This window comes from Malania oleifera, chromosome 5 (genome assembly GCF_029873635.1).
Source record: "Malania oleifera isolate guangnan ecotype guangnan chromosome 5, ASM2987363v1, whole genome shotgun sequence".
NCBI lineage: Eukaryota > Viridiplantae > Streptophyta > Magnoliopsida > Santalales > Ximeniaceae > Malania > Malania oleifera.
The window spans coordinates 53,711,843-53,729,819 of record NC_080421.1 but is presented as its reverse complement, the minus strand read 5'-3'; positions in this window follow the sequence as shown (position 1 = coordinate 53,729,819).

The window sequence follows — 17,977 nt, the reverse complement described above, 5'->3', positions numbered from 1 at the left end:
CCTAAATTTAGCATGCATTGAATTAAAGAGCAAAAATGGAAACGCTACGTCTACTAAAGGAAACATCGAAACACGCATTAACTAAAGATGTTAACTTTGAACATGGAATTAAAACACGCAATGGAAAAACTCATTCAAACACATACGCAAACAATAAAAATTGAACCTTTAACACGAATCAAGAACTCAAACAAAAATTTAGTGCTTTAAAAACTTAAACATTACCCAGACACTATAAAAATACAAACTTTAACAAGAAGGAACCTAACTAAATCAAGCTTCAATTAAAAATTAAATTTTAAGAGAGGAAGACAACTAATTTCATGAAAACAATTTTTTTCTTTTTGTATTTTATTCTTTTTTTATTTTTATTTTTTTTAAAGAAATAAATCGAAATTTAAATTAAGAGAAAGATAAATAAAAAGCAACTAATTTAAATGCTTTGAATCTAATACTAACTTTAATTAAGAGTAAGATAAGTAAATAAAAAAAATTAAACTTCAATAAAAAAAATTTAAAATCCCTTAACAAATATTCAAATTCTAAAATTTCAATAAACTTTAATATATAATAAAAAAACATTATTTCATTGCAATTAAAAAAAGAAAAGAAAAGAGAGAGAGAGAGAGAGAGAGAGAGAGCAACAATGGTAGGAGAGGAAGGCTGTGTGGTTGCAGCAAGGAAGAGCAGCTGTGCAGGTTGGCCGGAGGTTGAGCTGGACAGAGGAGGTTACTGGTGTGGTTATGGTGGCCGGAGCTGGAGAAGAGGAACCCCGAGGCTGCTGTGCTATGCTGCGGTGTGGAGTTCTGTGGTTGCTGCAGACGGTGGCCACTGGTATTGCTGAAGCTGTCACTAGTGGCTGTGCTCCTTCTCGGCTGCGACAGCTGGTGTGGTTGCAGTAAGGAGGAGGCTGCAGAGGGCTCGTCAGAAGAGGAGCTGCAGAGGGAGTTGGGGAAGAGAAGAGAGAGGTCTCAGGAGGGAATAGGGAGAGGAGAGAAAAATAGAGAGGGAGAGAAAAAAGTGGCCGGAGAGAGAGAGAGAGAGAGGGAGGAGGAAGGGAAGAGAGTCAGGGAAAGAGATGGAGAAATAGAGAGGGAGATAGGAGAAACATAGAGGGAGAGAAAAGAGTAGGGAAAAGGGTAGAAGAGAGTGGTGCAGGGGCACACTGTGTGCAAGGGAGGATAGGAGGATTAAATAAAGAAGAGGGGAGGCTTTTCCCTAGACCAACTGGAGGATCCACGGCCCAACTGATGGGTTCAACCTGACCCGAGCATGCATGGCCAGGTCACATCAAGCATGATATATGTATTTCTTTTTTCACTCCGCGATAATGACCCATTTTGAACTTTCTAGAGCCCGTTTCTCTTGAAATTCAAAACACAGAAGTTGTAGATAATCCTATTATATTTCTCTAAAAATTTGAATCGTCTTGATCGGAGCTCGTATGGGAAAGTTATGCATGAATTATGAACTAATGCCGGTTTTGGCTCCTAGGAATTTTCCTACGATAAAAAATTGCCAAAAATTCGTAATTGTTCAATAAAACTCAGAAATTATAAATAGGGCATTTTTTTAAAATATTGGAAGTAATTAGGCATTTAATTAAAAATATAAGCCCTAATGACTGGTTTAAAATGCCTAATTACGTAGTTTAAGCGCGTAATCACTTGCTGAGTAAGGCGAGTGCCCTAATAGGTATCTAATTACGCGTCAAAAATAGGGTAATTCGACATTTAAATTCATGCATTAAAGGTCATAATTTTAATTAAATGCTCGAGTATGTCCATTTTTTAATCAATGAGTTCGTTTGATAATTATCCTATTTTGTCGAGGAAATTTACGGTCATTCGTGTTTTAATATTGGAGGACAATTTTTGGAGATCAAGATTGAAATTTAAAACGTACAGGAAGTCATGCACGTACTTGTATCTTGTTGTGTTCGGAAAGAGCTGCGTACGTGAGCCAAGAATCAAGTAAAGATCCGTGAGAATTAAATGAAGAAGCCATGCAATCCATGCGCATCGATTGAGAATTTACATGCCGAAGGTCCCCTTGGACATTTAACGAAAAAAATCATGAAGGAAAAAAATACATGTGAACATATATATATATATATATATATATATATATATGTGTGTGTGTGTGTGTGTGTGTTGTGCAAGAGGGTCCTGTTGGGCTTGAATTAAAATACAAGGTGGGCTGGCAGCTGAAAGAAAACAAAAATAAAATAAAAAGAAAACACAAAAAAAAAAAAAAAACACAAAGCAAATTAAACCAAAAAAAAAGGGGGGGGGGTGGGGCGGGTCCTGGAGATGATCCGGCCAGGCAAATAAAAAAAAAGGGAGTGAAGCCGCGTGTGTGTGTGTGTGCAAGAAGAAAGAGGCGTTGGAACTCGTGGGCAGTGCTGGGAACCTGTGGGTACTGCTGGGCGCAAGGCAGCCGAGTTTGTATCTTTTTGGAGGGCAAGAAAGGAGATAGAAAAGGGGAGCAAAAGAAAGGTTCTTTTAGGCTTTTGGGGGAGGAGCTAGGGGGGCTGTGGCTAGAGGTTTTTACGCAGCAACACAGCAAACATAGCAGCCGTAGCAGCTGTGTGCAGAGCTTCTCACGGCTTCTTCCCTCTCTCTCTCTCTCTCTCTCTCTCTCTCTCTCTCTTGTTTAATATTTTTTTTTTGATTATTTCAATACATTATTTGTCTAGTTTAATATTAGATTGAATATTTTTCTTCACTTTATTATTTGAGTAGTCTATGGATGAATTAAATTCTTGTTCTTTTTAGTTTGTTATTTTGAATGCTTCAAGGGTAGTTTAAGTTGTTTAATTTAGTATACATTTAAGCTAATGTTGGCATGATTATAGGGTGGATTGATTAGTTTTCTTTTAGTATTAGTATACATATAGTTTATTGTTCTTTAAGTTGTTGTCTTTTATTTTATTATTGCAATGGTTTATTGTGGAATTAATTTGACTTGAAAATTTGGGATTGCAAGCATGAGGGGCTAAGTTTGGTAACTTGGGTTGTGGGTCAATATCGTTTGCTTTCCATGGTTTATTAATTCTCCTATGATATTATTGATAAATTTTTATTTGGTTAAAACTGAAAATTGAAGGCATCGTTGATAATTCATTGGCTCTTATTTCTTATTTTGTTGTTGACGTTAGGCACATCAAAACCTTGATTTAATCTAGGATTTTCATCAACTAACTTTTACATGACAATCGGTTGATGCTTAATGAGAGTTTTTATTTTCTTCCTTTCGGATGTGGCAAATTTACTCGAGCTTTAGTAATAAAATTTCATCTTATCAATGCCTTGATTGGATTAACAAGAAAAAGAGTAAGGCCTAAGGAATTAGTAAACAGTGGAAGCAAATAGAAGTTGAACCCATAACCCGAGTGTTTGGTAAAATTGTTTCAGTTAATCTATTTAGTTTTGGTTGCGTTATTAATTTTACATTTTTGGAAAATTGATAAAATTTCAGTCTCATTTTGATAGTTTACTCAAGCTTCTCCCACTTTGTTTACTATTTTCAAAATCATAAACGATCAAAAAGATTTTCAAACCACATTTTACAGCAACATGATTTCACTAACCTTTCATAAATACTTTGATACTCAGTGGTCCTTGTGGAATACGATCCTGGACTCATCCTTGATACAACTTGACACTTCTGCACTTGAAAGCACAACTCAGAACGAGTCAGTATCAATTGTAGTCATGCCCAAGTTAAATGGGTAAGGTTATATAAGGTATCAGAGTAAATGGGTGTTACATGTTATGGGCTTGTAATCTCCCTAATTCTTGGGAACTCGCTTATAAATAATAATGGATGTTTGAGTATAGTCTATAAATGTATTAATAGTTGTTGTTATTGGTTAACAAATGGTTATATTTTTTATACACTAAACTCATGATAACCACACACTAATAATAATATAATCCGTCTTACTAAGAAATGTCTCACCCCAATACACAACTCATCTTTTTCAGAACCTTCTGGTGGTCGATCTTAGAAAGCTCCAGAGCAGGGTTGAAAGTATAACATAGCGTGAGTGGCTGTAGAAACTCAGATGTATTTGGGTTATGTTTTATAGTTCTAGTTATGTAATATGGTAGAATGGATATGCCCTTTTTGGTTGTATAGTACTTAGGTATTTTAATTGAGGAGGTATTATTAATTCCGCTGCGTGCATGATGATTTTGGTATCAGAGACAGGTGGAAAGAACACATAACACCCTGGGCCCCATTTGTAGGTTCGGGGCATTACAGAATGGTATTAAAGCTTTATGTTGTTAGGTTCTGCAGACTTTAAGGATGATTAATACCAAAATATAGGAAATAGATGACAATGAGAATAGGAAATAGGTAGGCTAGGTGTTGAGAGGTATAGGATTTTGTATTGTAGCTTGGAAGCAGAAGTACGTCAATGGCTTTCTGTGATTTTTCTGAAGCAGTCGACGACTTCAGAAAAGCCACGAAAAACTCTAGATGATTTCGTTTCTAGGCAGTGAGACTGGTCCTTAATTTGAGAACTTGGACGTATGTTGGATATTAGATAAATATTTGAACCGATTGGTTATGATATTGGAATTCTAAATTCTTTTCTGTCCTATCTTTAGTTGGGATTCTAGAGATAAGATGGTGGATGCCAGAAGAAGCCATAATTTGGGGGCTTCCAGCGAGGACAATTTTGATACCTCTACATTGTTGCGAGGTATAGCTTGGCAAGTTAGGAAAGAGATGAGGCAGGACCTTAGAGAGCATCACTGCCCACCTACAGACTAGGGTTGTAGCATCAAGCAGTTTACTCTCCTGAACCCTCCTACTTTTGTAGGAGAACCTGACCCAATAGCATCAGAGAACTGGATTCAGGAGATCGGGGAGACAATGGTGGTACTTTGCTGCACTAATGAGCAAAAGGTCGTTTACGCCAAATTTAAAATGATAGGAGAGGCAAAATGTTGGTGGCTTTCTGTGAAGCTGCTCGAGGGACAGAGGTTAGTACCAATGGCACTGACATGGGACCGATTCAAGGAGCTATTCTTTGATCAGTACTTCCCCTCGTCCACTAGAGATGATAAAGCTGAGGAGTTTACCAATCTGACTTAGGGGAGCTTGACCGTCAGAGAATACACGGCCAAGTTTGTCGAACTGTCATGCTTTGCCCTGTATATGATTCTGGACGAGATGAGGAAGGCAAGAAGGTTTGAAAAAGCCATGCGATGGAGGATCTATGAGTAGGTGGGGGGGTTCGAGGTCCAAAACTTCTCGGTTTTGGTGGATAAGGCCACAATACTGGAGAAGAGCTTACAGAATAGTACAGAGCTATTAGAGGAAAAGAAGAGGCCCATGCTTTCAGGTTCCCTGCCGAGGCCAGTCAAGGTTCATGGAGGAGACATAGGTACAACGTGGACGAGGCAAGAGATAGGGGATCGATGCTATCAAGATAATTCGTTGCACCCTTTATGTCATAGATGTAACAAACAACATCGGGGCGACTGTCGGGTTGTGAGTGTGAACTGTTATCAGTGCGATAGGCCAGGTCACATCGCACGATATTGTCGTTGGCTATTAATTAATTCACCTACTTCTAATCAGAACCAGGGGAACAATCAGGCACCCCCAGGCGGCCAGGAACGTGTGTATACACTGATCCCAACTAACGCGGATATTGCTCGTGGCGCAGGAGTAGGTAATATATTTATGTTATAAGGCAAGCAATGTTTATTTTTGGTTCTAGATTAATGTATTTATTTATAGTTGTGGAGTATATTGAAATGCATTGTATGGGGTTGGTTCATTAATAGTAGAATACATGTAGAATTATAGGTTCACAAATTTTGAGGACGAAATTCTTTTAAAGGGGGAGATTATAGAGACCTGAACCAAGAAAATAAAATAAAATAAATATAATAAAAGGGAAATAAATAAAAGGGAAGGAAAAGCAAGAAAAAAGAATGGAGATGGTTTGGTACATGACCAAACCGTTGACGGTTTGAGGCCATCTCAGAAAACCATCGACGGTTTCGTCAAGCCTAGAAAAATCGTTGACGGTTTCCCATGGGGCTGCTCACCTATAAATAAGTTTTAGCTCATTTTTTTTTTTATAAAAATTCAAATCCTCTCTCTCTTTCTCTCTCTAAACGCTAGGGTTCCACTCTCGCTCTCTCCCATGTGTCTCTCTCTCTCTCTCTCTCTCTCTCTTCCGAGGCTTCTCGGGATCCGCCTTTGCCCTCCGAATGCCTTTCTCTTCTCTCCCAACTCACCTTCTTACTTCCCACGGCGAGTTAAGGAATTCAGGGTTTCCATCTCCCAATCGTTGTAGGCATATCTTCAAAATCAGGTAAGGGAAATAAATTATGTCAGGAATTTTTATAAATTAACTGATTAAATTGTAATATGAGATTACAGGAATTATATACATATTTTTCTGAAATTCTGGCATATGAAAATTGAATTTTTGGATTATTATTAGTATTATTATGAGTTGATTAAACTGGAGTTTGTGAGCCTAGGGATTTTATAATAATTGTATTTCAAAGTTTATCCGATTGAATTAAAGTATTTGATTTCTGGATTATTGTAGTGGAGTTTCTGAATGATTTGACTAGTAAATTATTGGTTTGGTTTATTATGTGTATTTTGTAAAGAATTAAAGTGAGTAGGGTTGATTATCTCCTTTTTTCCTTTAAATACATATTTTGAGTTAGATAAATTGTGGAGATGATTAAACATGTGTTCTCGGTAAAACATATATTGAGTATAGAACGACGGGTTTTCCAGTATTTTATATAATTATGAGAAACACTCAAATCGTGTGGGATAAGGAAGAGTATTATTGTTTAATTAAAATTATGAGTTTATAGTTTGATATAATGATATACTAGAATTGTGTTGGTGTTATATTATTTTCTGGAATGATTAAAAACAATGCATGTATAGTAACTGTTTATAGTGGCATATAGACCACGAGTAGTTTTATTAAATTGTAAAGTATGGTTTAAGAACTCCGATGGACCATAGAACGCTCGGTACCACAGCTACAGTAATGAAGAGCTTAGTGCAATCACATGTCTCTGAAAGAGAGTGTTGGTATTAAATAGTCAATTGGGCTAGTGAAGTGTAGAGTTCCCACCTGGAGTCTAGACCAGCTATGGGATGACCATTCATACTAGCAGACATATAGTATAGTTGACTTAACCTGGTGGCAGGCCGACTAGGGCTAAGTCCGGCCTTAGGGCCGCACAACCTGTCATGGGGGGAAACATGTCATTTATCCATTCAGAGGTGAGTTCTTATATTCACATTTTTAGATTTAACGAGAGTATAATAGAGTCTAAGAAAATAGAGTATAACAAAGCAGAGTGTTCCAAAGGTTGCAGTTCATAGAGTATAGTTGCAAAGTATTTATAGTACATAACTTATAGTTGCAAACGTATTAATATCTTACAGTTTATAGTATTTATATCGGTGTGAGTTATAGTTTGCATGTGAAAGTTATTTAAATTAAAGTATTAAATGTATTTTATACTGTGGCATTGCATGTGATTAGAGCGAAGTAAACTCTCCACCCGAGGGCTTACTGAGTAAGGCGAGTGCCCTGATAGGTATCAGTTGTAGTCACACCTAAGTTAAATGAGCAAGGTTATATAAGGTATCAAAGCAAATGGGTGTTACATGTTATGGGCTTGTAATCTCCCCAATTCCTAAGAACTCTCGCTTATAAATAATGATGTATGTGTGAGTGTAGTCTATAAATGTATTAACAGTTGTTGTTATTGATTAACAAATGGTTATATTTTTTATACACTAAACTCATGATAGTCACACACTGATAATATTCTATTCCGTCTTACTGAGAAGTGTCTCACCCCAATATACAACTCATCTTTTTCAGGACCTTATGGTGGTCGATCTTAGAAAGCTCTAGAGCAAGACTGATAGTATAACATAGCGTGAGTGGCTATAGAAATTCATATGTATTTTGGCTATGTTTTATAGTTCTAGTTATGTAATATAGTGGAATGGATATACCCTTTTTGGTTGTATAGTATAGTACTCTGGTATTTTAATTGAGGAGGTATTATTAATTCCACTGCGTGCATGATCATTGTGGTATCAAAGATAGGTGGAAGGAACACATAACACCCTGGGCCCCATTTGCGGATTCGAGATGTTACAAAATGGTATCAGAGCTTTAGGTAGTTAGGTTTTACAAACTTTAGGGATGATTAATACCAAAGTATAGGAAACAGATGACAATAAGGATAGGAAATGGGTAGGCTAGGTGTTGAGAGGTATAGGATTTTGTTTTCTAGCCTAGAAGAGGAAGTACGTCAACGGCTTTCTATGATTTTTCTGAAGCAATCGACGGCTTCAAAAAAGCCACGACAAACACTAGATGATTTCGTTTCTGAGCAATGAGACTGGTCCTTCAACTGAGAACTTGGACGTATGTTGGATTTTTGATTAATGTTTGCAACGATTAGGTTATTATATTTGAATACTAAATTCTTTTCTGTCCTATCTTCAGGATGGATTCTAGAGATAAGACAGTGGATGCCGGAGGGAGCAATAACTTGGGGACTTCTAGCGAGGACGACTTTGATACCTCTACATTGCTGTGAGGTATAGCATGACAAGATAGGAAAGAGATGAGGCAGGATCCCAGAGAGTAGAACTACCCACCTCTAGGCCAAGGCTGTGGCATCAAATAGTTTACTCGCCTCAACCCTCCTACTTTTGCAGGAGGACCTAACCCAATAGTTGTAGAGAACTGGGTTCAGGAGATCGAGGAGACAATGGCGATACTCTACTGCACTGATGAGCAAAAGGTCCTTTACACCACCTTTAAAATGATGCGAAAGGCAAAACGTTAGTGGCTTTCTGTGAAGCTGCTCGAGGGACAGAGGTTAGTACTAGTGGCACTGACATGGAACCGATTCAAGGAGATGTTCTTTGATCGGTAATTCCCCTCTTCCACTAAAGAAGATAAGGTTGAGGAGTTTACCAGTCTGACTTAGGGGAGCTTGACCATTAGAGAATATGCGTCCAAGTTTATCAAACTGTCACGCTTTGCCCCGTACATGATTCCAAACATGGCAAGGAAGGCAAGAAGGTTTGAAAAAGGCATACGATAGGGGATCTATGAGCAAGTGGTGGGGTTCCAAATCCAGAACTTCTTGTACTTGGTGGATAAGGCCGCACTACTGGAGAAGAGCTTGCGAGGCAGTACAAAGCTGTCAGAGTAGAAAAAAGGCCCATGCCTTCAGGTTTCCCCGCCGAAGCCAGTTAAGGTTCATTGAGGAGAGAAAAGGACGACGTGGGTTAGAGGCAGGAGATAGGGAATCGAGAATGTCTGGGAAATTCGTCGCATCCTATATGCCATAGATGTAACAGAAGGCATTGAGGTGACTGTTGAGTTGGGATTACGAACTATTTTCGGTGCAATAGGCCAAGTCACATCGCACGATATTGTCGTGGGCTACCGATTAATGCACCTACTTTTGATCAAAACTGGGGGAACAATCAACCACCCCGAGGCAGCCAGGCACGTACACATACACTGATCCCGACTGACGCGGATATTGCTCATGGTGTAGGAGTAGGTAATATATATATATGCTGTGAGGCAAGCAATGGTTATTTTTGGTTTTAGATTAATGTATTTATTTATAGTTGTGGAGTATAATGAAATGTGTGGTATAGGGTTGGTTCATTAATAGTATAATACATGTAGAATTATAGGTTCACAAATTTTGAGGACAAAATTCTTTTAAGGGGGGAGATTGTAGAGACCCGAACTAAGAAAATAAAGGAAAATAAATAAAAGAAAAGGGAAATTGTTGGCCTTACAAGGCTTAAAATCTTGTTATTTTGTTTTGATGCTAACAAACAAGTGAAATTTAATGTATTTGTGTGAGTAATTATATTTCAGGGTTCATATATATGAAAGTAAGGTCAAAGTGCCCACAAGGATCAAATATGATGGAAGCAAGGTCAAAGTGCTCACAAGGATCAAATGAAGCTTAAATGAGCCAAGACATGAATTACTTGTTGAAGAACATGAGGACATGAATAAGTTGTTGAAAGTCAAGGCATATTAAAGTCAAAAGATCCAAAGAAAGGCAAAGTAAGAAAGCTTAAAGAATATGGAAGCTTGAAGAAAAGATAAATTCAATCCAAGGACAAAGCATGAAGACTCAAGAACTTAGAATGTTAATATTTTAGAAGTCTCATGTAAGTGCTTTAATGTTTAATATATCGTTTGAAATATTTTGAAACTCTTAGGTTAACTTCTTAGATCTAGATACTTTTTAAAATACCTGCATAATATTTTTATAAGGTCAAAAATTATTTTAAAAATGTTAGAATCATTTTTGGAATAAAGAGCACCAAAAAGAATTTTTCCCAAATGCTGTCAGTTTTTATACAGCCGCATTTAGGTGAATATTTCTCTATAAAACACTCGTTATTTTAAAGAGTGGTAAACATGAAAGTTGTAGAATTTTCTCTTAGATTTATTTTGACACCATGAACACCTAATTTGGAGTTATACATAAAAAGTTATGGCTAAAACACTGAAACAGGGTCACTGCTGTCAGACATTTAAACATTGTTCAACAGGCAAATTTTTAAAATTCTAACGTTTTAAATTATAACCGTTTGAACCTTAACTATTCTAATAAATATGGAAATTCTTTAAGGAAACTTTTTCCAGTTTGAAAGCCTATAAATACATGGTTTTGCAAAACAAAATAAAAAAAAAAGAATTGAAAAATCTGTTTTGAGAAGCTGAAAGTATTCTTGTTCTTCCTAAGTTCTCTTGCTCACTCATTGAAAAATTCTTTTGCTGAGAACTCTGAAGTGCTGATCCTTCTTCTTTTGAATTCCTACTGCTAATCCTCTTCTAAGAAGGATATTGGTGAATTCTACACTTGAGTTTCATTCTATTTCCTATTGATATTTTACATTGAAGTATATAGTGCTGAATTGTACTAACTTGCTCTTTGAGAGAGTATACTTGTACGCAGATTTTATCTTGTGTTTCTTGTAGTTCATTGACGTTCCAAGGTGTTTGGATCGTTGGCTAAGCAAGGGGATATTGTTTAGAGAGGCAGACTCTAGCTTATGTAAGGAGTGACCGAACGAGGGAATACTGTTTGGAGAAGGCAGACTCTAACCTTAACCAAGGAATGTTATAATCGGTTTTGTTCCACCCGTCAACGAAACAAGTTTAGTGAATCCTTTGATGGTTTGCCAAAGGCGAGGACGTAGGTTGGGTATAAGCCGAACCTCGTAAAAATCTCCGTCTCACTCTCTCTTTCCCTATTCTTTATTTTCAGTTCATATACAATTGCGTGGATGATTTAAATATCTAAATTATACATACTTGGAAATCAAGTAAACTTAAAATCCAATTTTGATTTGGGTTGCGGAAACCGAAAGGGAGTACGTTGGTTACACTATATCTTGCAAAAACCATACGAGAGTACGTTACTTGGTTAACACCCCAAAAATAAATTTACCAAGAGTTTATTTGAATTCTAAATATTTGGAAAGAGTGATTGGATTTATTTATACAGGGCTTTACTTCAGTAAGCATAAATTATAATTCATAATCACAGGGCTTATATAAACAAACAAACAATCTCAAGATCTTATATTACCAAATTGCTGAATACTTTATATCTTGGTTTAGTTGTTTGTTGTTTAACTTGTACTTGGCAAATAAATTGATTGTTTGGTTTGAATATTGTGTTTAATTGATTGGATAAAAGAATTAAGTTCTTGATTGATTAAGGAATTAAAAAACAAGTCAAGAATTGGTTAAAATAAATAAAAGAAGTTTAAGGTATTTTAAAAGGAATCAAAAGAAATTTTTAGAATCCAATTCACCCCCCCTCTTGGGAAGCTATTCCTAATTTCAGAAATAAATAAAAGGGAAGGAAAAGTAAGAAAAAGGAATGGAGATGGTTTGGTATAGGACCAAATCGTCGACGGTTTGAGGCCATCTCAGAAAACTGTCGACGGTTAAAACAACCAAGAGTGTATTAAGTACCAAATCGTCGATGGTTTCATCATGCCCAGAAAAACTGTTGACGGTTTCCCGCGGGGTAGCTCACCTATAAATAGGTTTTAGCTCTTTTTTTTTTTTATAAAAATTCAAATCCTCTCTCTCTCTCTAAACGCTAGGGTTCCTCTCTCTCTCTCTCTTCTGAGGCTTCCCGAGATCCACTCTTGTCCTCTGAACACCTTTCTCTTCTCTCCCAGCTCACCAGCTTACTTCCTGCAGTGAGTTAAGGAATCCAGGGTTTCCATCTCCCAATTTTTTTAGGCATATCTTCAAGATCAGGTAAGGGGAATAGATTATGTCAGGAATTTTTATAAATTAACTAGTTAAATTATAATATGAGATTATAGGAATTATATACATATTTTTCTGAATATTCTAGCATATGAAAATTGAATTTTTGGATTATTATTATTATTATGAATTGATTAAACTGGCGTTTGTGAGCCTAGGAATTTTATAATAATTGTATTTCAAAGTTTAACTGATTGAATCAAAGTATTTGATTTTTGGATTATTGTAGTGGAGCTTCTGAATGATTTGATTGGTTTAAATTATTGGTTTGGTTTATTATGCGTATTTTGTAGAATTAAAGTGAGTATGGTTGGTTATCTCCATTTTTCCTTTAAATACATATTTTGAGTTAGATAAATTGTGGAGATGATTAAACCTGTGTTTTTGGTAAAACGGATATTGAGTATAGAACGACCGATTTTCCAGTAGTTTATATAATTATGAGAAACACTCAAATCGTGTGTCATGAGGAAGAGTATTATTGTTTAATTAAAATTATAAGTTTATAGTTTGATATAACGGTATACTGGAATTGAGTTGGTGTTATATTATTTTCTGGAATGGTTGAAAACACTGCATTTATAGTAACTATTTATAGTGGCATATAGACCACGGGTAGTTTTATTAAATTGCAAAGTATGGTTTAAAAACTCAGATGGACCATAGAACGCTCGGTACCTCAGCTATTGTAATGAAGAGCTTAGTGCAACCATGCGTCTTTGAGAGAGAGTGTTAGTATTGAATAGTCGATTGGGCCAGTGAAGTGTAGAGTTCGCACCTGGAGTGTAGACCAGCTATGGGATGGTCATTTGTACTAGTAGACATACATTATAGTTGACTTAGCTTGGTGGCAGGCTAGCTAGGGCTAAGCTTAGTCTATGGGTTACACAACATGTCATGAGGGGAAGCATGTCGTTTATCCATTCGGGGGTGAGTTCTTATATTCATATTTTTAGATTTAACAAGAGTATAATAGAGTAGAGTATAGGAAAACAGAGCATATGAAAATAGAGTATAACATAGCAGAGTATTCCAGAGGTTGCAGTTCACAAAGTACAGTTGCAAAGTATTTACAGTACACAGCTTATAGTTGCAAAAGTATTAATAGCTTACAGTTTATAGTATTTATATAGATGTGAGTTATAGTTTGCATGTGAAAGTTATTTATAGTAAAGTATTAAATGTATTTTATGATGTGGCATTGCATGTGATTAGGCCGAAGTAAATTCTCCGCCCGGAGAGGGCTTGCTAAGTAAGGCGAGTGCCCTAATAGGTATTAGTTGTAGTCACACCCAAGTTAAATGGATAAGGTTATATAAGGTATCAAAGCAAATGGGCGTTACATGCTATGGGCTTGTAATCTCCCCAATTCCTAAGAACTCTCGTTTATAAATAATGATGTGTGTGAGTATAGTCTATAAATATATTAACAGTTACTGTTATTGATTAAAAAATGGTTATATTTTTTATACACTAAACTCATGATAGCCACACACTGATAATAATCTATTCCATCTTACTAAGAAGTGTCTCACCCCAATATACAACTCATCTTTTTTAGGACCTTTTGTTAGTCGATCTTAGAAAGCTCCAGAGCATGGTTGATAGTATAACATAGCGTGAGTGGCTATAGAAACTCATATGTATTTTGGTTATGTTTTATAGTTCTAATTATGTAATATGATGGAATGAATATACCTTTTTTGGTTGTATAGTATAGTACTCTGGTATTTTAACTAAGGAGGCGTTATTAATTCTACTGCGTGCATGATGATTGTGGTATTAGAGATATGTGGAAGGAACACATAACACCCCGGGCCCCATTTGCGGGTTCAGGGCGTTACAATCAGTCTATATGTCGTTTTGAGTTTTGCATCATATCTTGTGAAACATGCAAATACAATCAAACCTAATGCGAATTACAACTGAAAATATGAACTGCCTTTATCCTTTTACTCTTCTACGTCCATGGATTAATCCAAGACGTATGTGCTTCAAATTCCTCGTGGCTTCCATAGCGTATTTACTATCCATGCATGCTAAGTCATGATCCTGTTCAAAATCTCAAATGCATAGGTAAAATACCAAGTGATTTGTCATTATCAAAACAGGATTGGACTCATAGAGTCAACAATATGCAAGTATAACAAGAAAGGTTGTATTCAAATTCATCAACGAGAAAATAATCTATAGATATGACCTTGCAGAATAGATCATCTCAAACAATGCCAAGAATCTGAACAATAAGATAATGAAGGACTTATGCAAGCAACTCAAGATCCAACATCATAATTCTTCTACTTTTTGTCCCAAGATGAATGCATTTGTTGAAGCTAGAAATAAGAATGTTCAGAAGATTTTGGAGAAAATGACAGTTACTTAAAAATATTCGCATAAAATGTTGCCATTCACATTACATGCTTAGTGGTAGAGACAACATACATAGAGTCCTTATGGAGTCTGAATTGACTAAGGCTGGGTATAAAATGGATTGGACCACTTAAACTTCATTGATGATAAAAGGTTGAAAGCTATACATCATGGACAGTTGTATTAGTGAAGGATTTCCAGAGCTTACAACAAGAAAGTCTAACCTCGAAAATGCAAAGAAGAGGACTTGGTATTGAAGAAAATACATGCTAACATAAATGACTCTAGAGGAAAGTTTACTTTGAGCTATGAAGGGCCCTATGTAGTGAAGAAGGCTTCCCTAGGAGGTGTAGTGATTTTAGCTGACATAGATAAAGGAGCGATAAATCAACCTTGTAATTCAGATGTGATTAAGAAGTTTTATCCTTGAGTCTTGTATTGTACCCATGAAATAATGTAGTAATTATTTTATCAATCAATAAAGTGCAAGTTTCACTATTACTCTTGAGTCTTCTGATGCCATGTGACTTTGAAAAAAAAAATGCATCTAATCTATAGAAGGACATGATCCCCAAAAATAGGATATGTAGGCAATCTATTGAATGAAATGATAAGTTCAATTTAAACAGTCACCAGTATGGGTTTAAGAGAAATGACTTGCATAGAAACAACGATTTTGGGATAATCAAATGCTAAGGACAAACTATTTCAAGAAAGTTGGATCAATCAATGTTTGACTGAGATATGAATATATTGATGCTAGTGCTGTTTTTGAAGTGGTCAATATTTCACATTTTCTATCATAAGGAAGAGCAAAAGCGTTTTCAATGCAATCAATGATAGACTTCATTTTCATTTTTTTAATAGTCCTTCACTTCTTTTTCAATCCTTTCCAATCCAAATACCCAATTTTTTCAGCCAAATATATTTCAAAATTATGTAAATTTCAAAAAGAATACATTGGATGAAGAATTTTTTGAAATAAACTAGTAGATGAGTTGAATTCAAACTCAAGTAATGATTGGGTGTATGTGTGTGTGTGTGTATCCATTAGTTATATACATAGATCTATGTGTATTTAAGTATGTGCATATATATGTGTATTTAGATATGTGTAGTGTGTGTGTAATATGTGTATTTTATGTGCACATGTAACATATATGTGTGTGCGTTAGTGTTAATAGTCATTTTTTGACCGAACATTTCATAAAGTAGTTGAAAAACTTGAGAATTGAACTAAAACAAAGATGAAAAATTTTACATAGGACGGTCAACCAGACACTTAAAAGCAGTTGACCGGCCCTTACCTTTACCCATTGCCTCACACAAGCGTGAAGGAGTTTGGTGCCAACTTGATAGTAATCAATTGGTCCCATGGTGCGGTCGACCGGTTCAGTTGAAATTCAAAATCTTGAATTCTTCTACTTAATTGGCTATTGTTTTTTAGTGTGTCATATGTCCTGGTTGTTGCCATGTGTCAGGCAACGAACCAAGGCATTGGTGGCTTTTGATTGGTAGTTATGGAAGAATTTTGAATTTGAAACATGTCAAGCAACAACCCAGGGTGTTGGTGGTTTTTTGGTTGGTAGTTGTGAAAGTTGGAATTATGAATTTGAAAGTCAATATTTCAACCTCCTTTTCTCCCATTTACATGGTCTATAAATAAACCAATTTTTGGGGCAATTCTAGTGGGGAAAAAGTGAGAAATTTCTATGAAAAAAATTTGCACTTGTTTGTTAGAGAAGGTTTACATTTTTGCATTTGAGAGACATATCTTATTCTCTTTATTCTTCTATTTGCATTTCACTTTCTTTGTGTATTCATTTTTATGAGTGTTTTCCCACTAGAATACACAAAATAATTCAATTTAGGTCAATCCTATCATCTCATTCTTTTCAAATTTCATATTTGTATGTCATATGTAATGCAAGTATGTGTTGATGTGCTAATCATGTAGTCTTATGATTTAAGTTTGAATTGTGTTAATTAATGAATTTTGTGTTTTTAGTGAAATAAGATGTGCATTTTCGAAGATAAATTAGTTTTGGTATCATTTGCTTAAGAAAATGCAATTTTGAAAATGATTTGACAAATATTTTCCACCCGTTTTCCTACGTTTGCATGTGATTTTTTGGAACTTGCATGTCATCTAGGATAGGTTTAGATAAGGTTGATGCTCTAGTTTCATAAATTTTGTATGAAAATTATGAAAATAATGAAAAAAACAGTTGACCAGCCTTGAGGCCAGTCAACCGTCACTTCTCTACAAGTGATCAATCGGTTATTAAGGCACAATTGACTAGCCAATCCAAAAGTTGTTTGCAACCACTTTTTTTTGAACTTTTCTTGATATTTTAGGTTAGCATTTGGTTTGGCCACTAACTGGAGTGTATGGTCAATTCTACTAACTGATTAAGCGATGTTGGTTTTATGATTTTCTCCTTTAAAAATCAAAATGTCATTTTTCAAGGATTTTCTAAAAAAGAATTCTGAAAAGAAAGCGCATGATGTGGCTTTTGGAAATTTTCCGGAATGAATTTGACTCCAATTTCAAGTGTTTTCAAGGCAAGTTTGTGGTTCTCCCATCAAAAAACTAAATTTTAAATTATTTTTTTGAAAATAAATCAATTTTCAAAGTAATCACCTATGATGCAACTTGGGAGCAGAAAATGATTTTTTTTCTACAAAAATTCAGAGATTTCAAGGCTCAGTTCATGTAATGAGTTTTCTGGAAAATAGATTTTTTACCAAAAATGTTGATTTTTCCAAATGATTTAATGGTTTAATTTCCAAACTCCAAAATATTTTTAAAATCAATTTTAAAAATGTTTTGAGGAACTACAAGTGGCTTGATCCTCTTTTTCAAAGAGTACGTAGGCAGTCTATCTCATATAAGATACAACCACAACTTCGAAAAAACAAAAATCCTTTGTTTTCTTTATGTAAGATTTTATTTTTAATTTTTTTGAAAAGGCAATAAGTAGTGGGGTCTTTGGGACTTTAGCCTGTAGATAGACACCACGAAAGCCTTTTCAAAGGGTTGGGGTGAGTGGTATTCTATTGCAGACAATTGACCGCCCATTAGAGGACTATCAGCTGGCCTAACCCGAGAGCAAGGCAGGTCGATCAGCCTCTAAGGGCGTGGTCAATCGATCCCTATTGTCTCTTATTTCTTTGCTATAATTTTCAATTTTTCAATTTTAGGCAATCAAAATATTTCAAACAGGGCACAAACATAAG